This window comes from Sciurus vulgaris (assembly GCF_902686455.1).
Source record: "Sciurus vulgaris genome assembly, chromosome: 10".
Lineage (NCBI taxonomy): Eukaryota > Metazoa > Chordata > Mammalia > Rodentia > Sciuridae > Sciurus > Sciurus vulgaris.
Window position 1 is genome coordinate 19,473,824 of NC_136470.1, and position 6,965 is coordinate 19,480,788.

Consider the following 6,965-nt stretch of genomic DNA (forward strand, 5'->3'; position numbering starts at 1 on the left):
GTTACACCATGAGAAACATTTTTCCCATGATAAAAAAAATTAATTTGACAGGCTTGATGAAGTGAATGTGAATGAGGAAATTATGTGCTCAAAATTGCAGTTTTAAAGCTTTTTAAATTGTAGTCAAGCAAAATAATTAGGAAAAAGTAAGTATTCATTTGTCAAATTTCAAAAGTTTTGATGAGTTAGAGTAAAATAATATGATCTTTTTTTTCCTCCTTAAATCTTTCCTTTGAGGTTTCCCCAAATCATCTTTATACCCAACTTTGCAATCTAATATTCATCACATTTTCTTAGCTAAACAAAAGAACATCATTCCTTTAGGATGAAAAGTACGCAAGGTCAAGATGTTAAACCTTTATTTGCAAATAATTCATTCTCTTGAGAAGATGGGTAGTGTTTGTTTTTCTTCTCTCTCATCATTATAGTTATCATTATTCCACTATGCTTTAGAAATTTCTTTACTCCAAATTTCTTATTTTTAAAAACCTGACAAGAGAGAGCAAATTTCATTTCATTTAGATGCTATCAACATTTTTATCAAAGTATGAATTGAAACAAGATTGTATCTTTTATTCTTTTAATTCCCATAGTTATTTCCATAGATGCACAGTTATCATCATTTTTTCTATCCTTACCCCCTTAATCTACAGTTTCATGCATTTCTCTGATGGAATCAGAGACCTCATTGTTTTTATTCCAGGAGCTTAACAATCATATGTTAATACAAATTCTCTTTTTTTTTTTTCTGATAATATTTCACTATTTGACACAAATATTTCCATTTCTTTGACCCAATACATTTTGTAGTAAACATTGAAGCAAAAGCTTGTTTACACTTTTTGAAAATCCCGTTGGTTCATAAAACCATGTGATAACCCTTTTCCAAATTTTTATTATTAAATTAAAAATTAACATAGTAGAAGGTATTTAATAAAAATGAATTCTGGAATAAGATCCAACATATTTCTACACAGAAGAAGTAACCTCAAAGCTCACAATGAGTTCTTTTAACATAAAGCGGATGCTCTAACATATCTTTGAAAAGATTATATTTACAAAGAAAGCAAGTAAAGGAAAGTGTCACACATTATGGTACTATGGTGTCGAATTATAAAATGGCTAACAAAATAAAATATAAAAAGTCTACATGTGATAATAAAAAAAGGTAAAGATGTATAGAATTACAATCCCAAATACCCTAAGGTTAGAGTTTTGAAGGGGAAAAAATCTAAATGAAAATCCAGTAAAAAATGAACATCATAACACTGCACTCATCCAGATCCTCTGTATTCAAAGTAACTCCTCCTCTTAAATTCTTTAGGGAATTCTCCTCTCTAAGTCTGATTGGCTATAACAACCACCATCTCAGGGGACTACTATGACAAGCACTGCATGGGTGTGAGTAGGTGAACTAGGTGATTCAGAAATGACATTTTACAAATGGGTTTCTCCCAATAAAACTGAAATTTAATCAGGTTAAAATTTTAAAGGTTTAACATTTCTTTGTTTTTATAAACAAGATGTGTTTATTTGATTACTGATGTCAGATCCAGTCAATTTACCTTTGAATATGATTGTATTTGAGTTTTATTATTTTTTCATTGCAATATAGCTCTGGTATTAAGGTTGAACATTTTTTGCACCTATCCAAAGTTTCTATTTGCTAAAATTGATGTTAATTCATCTATTTTCTTCATTTCCATCTAAATATATAATCTATGAGAAAATAATAATATGAAAAACTCATCTTCTTTTTCTGTATAAGATTATTTTTATTTCAGAAACTGACAATGGATTTATGATCTCAAGTCCTGATTAGAAAATAAATAGAATGAACCAAAGGACAACTGTTTCTAAGGGAAAACATCTGGAAGGCAACTTAAATTTTATTGTAACTGGAAGGGGTTGTTTCCATTTTAGAGAAATAAGCAGGTGGTCTTAATATTTTGCTTCATATCTGTAGGGAGCAGGAATGAAAGAATTATCCAAGCTTCTGCTAAGCAGAACTTTAAGAATCTATCAGGTTAATTAAATATTTTTTCAAAATTCCTGTTGTCTCTTGCTGCCTATCTGTAAGTAGCAAATATACTTCATGTAACATGAGTGTGATGGTGTTCTTACTCACTCTGCTCCACCCAGTTGGAAGGCATACTGTCTGGTATACTGTCACCTGAACTCGCAGGGAGAGCTTTCTAGTTCATTCTATGAAGTCAGCATCATCAGTATACCAAAACCAGAGGAAAACATGACAGAGTAGAAAACTATAGACAGGTGTGTCCCAGGAAGATTGGGATTACATTGGCATTTTAGTGTTGACACTTGACAAAATATTAGCCATTTGAAGTCACCATTGTATAAAGTGCATTATATACCCAAACCAAGTGAGATTTATTCCAGGTATTCAAGGCTGTTCCAACATTCAAAAAAATGTTAATATAATTACTCACAGCAACAAGCTAAACAGGTCACAAGATCATTTAAATAGATAAATAACAAACTTTTGTCTAAATTTCATATCTATATGTGATAAAAACTCTCAAAAAATTAGGAATATAAGGAAACTTGTGCAACTTGGTAAATAATAACTACAGAAAAATTTCAACTAATAGCATATTTTATGGTGAGATGGATACTTGGGATTTTCCCACTAGGATCAGGAAAAAGACAAGAATTTTCCTTTTTATCACTGCTTTTCAACATTGCCCTAGAATTCCTATTAATACAATAAAGCAAGCAAAAGAAATAAAATTATACTGGTTGGAAGTGAAGAAATAAATCCTTTTTATTTACTGGTTACCAAACTGTTCATATTAAAATCTACCAAATACTATAGGATATAATAAGTAAGACAAATTTGCAGGCTATATGGTTGATATGTCCCACATATAAACAATGAATGGTGGAATTTCAAACTAAAAACATAACACTATTTACATTAGGACCCCCAAATAAAACACTTAACTGTGAATCCAAATATATTCAAGTTGTTTTTGAGGAAAACTATAAAATTATGATGAAAGAAATCAAGAAAAAACTACATGGAGAGAGATTCTGGGTTCATGGATAAAAAGACACAATAGTGTCAAGACGTCCACTCTTCCTATGCTGATCTAGAGATTTAATGTGATCCTAATCATAATCCCAGTTTTGTCAGTATCCACAAAGCTGGTTCTGCAGTTTATGTGCTGAGAAAGAAAAGACCCCACATAGTGAATACAATATGGAAGGAGAAGAGAGAGGGAGGAATGACTCTCTTCGACTGCATGACCAAGTATAACACTGTAGGAATCAATAAAGTATGTTTTGGCAAAAGAATGGGACAAACAGATCAATAAAACAAAATAGAGAGGACAAAAATAGACCCACATAAATAGAGATGACAGCTCTTTGACAAGGAGAGAAAGAAACGCAATGGAGAAAAGATCAGATCTTCAATGGATGGTGCTGAAATAACTGGAAATTCACACTCAAAAAATAAACATAGACTCGGTCTTTATGTCCTTCTCTAATATTAACTCAATAATCACAGATCTAAGTGTAAAGCAGAAAACTATAAAACTCTTTAAAAGGAGCATAGAAGAATACTGAATGACACAGAATTTGGCAATGACTTTGTAGATATGACACCAAAGCCATGATCTATGAGTGAAATAATTGACAAGATGGGCTTCATTAAAATTAAACAGTTTTGCTTTATCGACAACATTGCCAAGAGAATAAATGGACAAGCCACAATCTGGGGGAAAAGTTTTATGAAAGATATACCTGATAAAATTCTCTCATCCAAATTATATAAAGAACTCTCAAGACTCAACAATAAAAATTGGACCAAAGACCTTAGTAGACATTTTATCAAAGAAGATATATAGATGGCAAATAAGTATGTACGAAGATTTTCCACATCTTATATCATCAAGGAAATGCAAGTTATAACACCAGTGGGCTATCATCATATCTACTGGAATGGCTGGAATTCAACACACTGAACTACCACATACCAGCAAAGATGTGGAGCAACTGGAACACTGCTTCTGGGAACACAAAGTGGGACAGCCACTTTGGAAGAGTTTCGAAGTTCTTAGGAAACCAAAATGTATTCTCTTAGCATATAATCTAACAAATGCAACCTGCTCTTGGTATCTCCTTTAATGAGTGGAAAACTCGTGTCCGAACAAAAACCCATATAAGAATGTTTATAGCAGCTGTATTTATAATTACCCAAACTTGAAAGCAAAAAAAATGTCCTTCGGTAGTTGAGCAGGTAGATAGGTTGTGGTAGATCCAGTCAATGGAATCCGTGTTACATGGAAATCACATTAAACGACTATTTATATAATCAGTGAGATATATTTCAGTGTGAATGTATATGTGTTAGTGTGTATCTGCTTGCTATAATCTGAATGTTTTCATTTGTCCAGATTCATATGTTGCAATTTTATCCCTCAAGGAGAAGGTCTCAGCAAAAGACGCCTTTCTGAGCTGATTTGTTAGCTAGGGTGGGCCCTTACAAATGGGATCAGTGTCTTTATAAAATAAGTCGAAGGAAACTTGCTTACCCATCCCACCATGTGAAGACATGGAGAGAAGGTGTCACCTATGAACCAAGAAATGAGCCCTCAGAGGCGGCACTTGACAGCACCATGATGTCAGAATTCCAGTCTCTGAACCGTGAGCAATACAATTCTGTTGCTTGCAAGACATCCAGTATAAGGTATTTTCTTACCGTAGCCTGAAAGAACTACGATACAATTTATATATATATATATATAAATTTTATATATATATATATATATATATATCCTTAAAATAGTCTCCCCTTAATCAAGGACATATTCCAAGACCCTCAGTGAATCCCTGATTCTCGATAGTACTGAAGCCTATACATATTGTGCTTTATTCTATGCATACATACAAGTGATAAAGTTCAGCACATAAATTAAGCACAGTATGAAATTAACACTTATAATTTATAATAAATACAACAATTCTGACAATATTCTATAATGTCATGTAATGAAATTCCTTTATTAAAAGACTCAAGATAAATATTAATATTTTTGGATCATTGTTGACCAAGTGCAATTGAAACCAAAGGAAGAAAAACTTTGCATAAGGGGGTGTCTACTACACATACAGACATATACGTGCATGCACACATTCATATGTATATAGACATTTAGCTATACATAGATATGTGGAATATATTAAATAAGCTTAAATATGCATTTGATATATTCAGTAATATACTTGATTCAAATTTATGACCTAACAATCCCATTTTCAGTGGTAATTTATTTTCAAGACAAAACCCTTAATCAAATAATCTGTTGCTGTTACTCTTTAATTCTTAGATCCCTAAACTTTCATACAAATGCTTGGTGAAAAAGAGAGATATTACTTGACTAAGTCAAAGTCAATAATAGTGTTGTCAGGATGACACTGGTTGAAAATAATTAGTGGAAGATCATTACTTTAAGTCATTTATTAACCCATTAATTCATTTGCTAAATAATTTAACAAAATTTAACTTCAGCGAGCAACTCATTTCAACAACATTTTGTAACAAACTTTTGGAAAGAGAAAAATTGTCTAATATGTTTTGTCTCTCTCATTGTTAAAAATGTACACAAAATATTTATACTTGTTGCTTTACAAAATAATATTTCCACAAATCACTCACCTCTTTTTTATCTTATTATTACCTTAGTTTTTCCTTTAACATTTATCACCTGTACATTGATTTTTTTTTAACTCATTTATATTTGGACTTGCAAAATCAACAGCATTATATCCTGTGACCCACACTGCTCAGTTGCTATTTTTAAGGCAAATGCTGTTAGTTTTCATTAGTGCATTTATTTTATTATTTTCTATATAAGCAATGAAAACCAACCAAATTCCGTTTTTCTCAAGAGAAATAATTTACCTTTCCCTTGGATCCTATCCTATAATTCAGAGGTTAACAGCAGTTAGAAATTACGCACACAACATATTTACAAACCTACAAACACATCTACATACACCCTGCCCTCTGCTTGTGAAAACATAATAAGATTTATATCTTTGAAGTTTAGATGAAGCATTATTAGAAACCACAAATATCTTTCTCCTTGTGGGAAATTGTTCTTGCTCTCCGTGCTCACAGATTTCTTTATCACTTTCATTGTTATTCATTAACATTAATCAATATTTCTGGAACTTGAAACATATTTTTCTCAATTATGGACATAAATTTTTTCAATTGACAATTTTTCATATTACATTACATACTTTATATAGTATATACATGTTAAATATAGCTATTTCTTTCAAGGAGTTATTTAAAAGCAGCATGCCACTCTCATAGCAATCTGCAATTTTATGTAGTTAAATGGCTTTTGGCCAGGTGGATTATAGACATATGATTTTTTTTTTCCTGAAAAACATTATGCTTCTCACTGGTAAGTGTACATTTAATCTAGCCCAATTTTTATCCCCAAATAAATATGCCAGAATTGATATTCAGTTCAAATAAATGTCTCTCAATGTTTTCATAAAATTCTAGTCTGAACTGATTGAACACTAATAATTACTTGCTCAAGTTGTTTCTTTTTTCTCATATTTCAGACTTCCACAAACATTTTCTTCTAATAAAACCTATTCTAGAGATTTTGACATAGAAACCACTAGGCTCATGTGGTTTTTGAACACATGAAATTGGGCTGGTCTGGATTGAGATGGGTTTAAATGTAAAATGCACAATGAATCTCAAATGCATATTACCAAAGAAATGTAAAATATCTCATAGAAATTTTACTTTGATTGTGTTACTATAATACTTCAGACATATTAAATTAAATGACGTTATTAAATTTATTTTCCTATTTAAAAATATACGTCTCCTAGAAATTTTAAAGTTACGTAAATGGCTTACATTTGCATCTCACATATATTGTTTAGACAGTGCTTTCTTTACAGGTAAA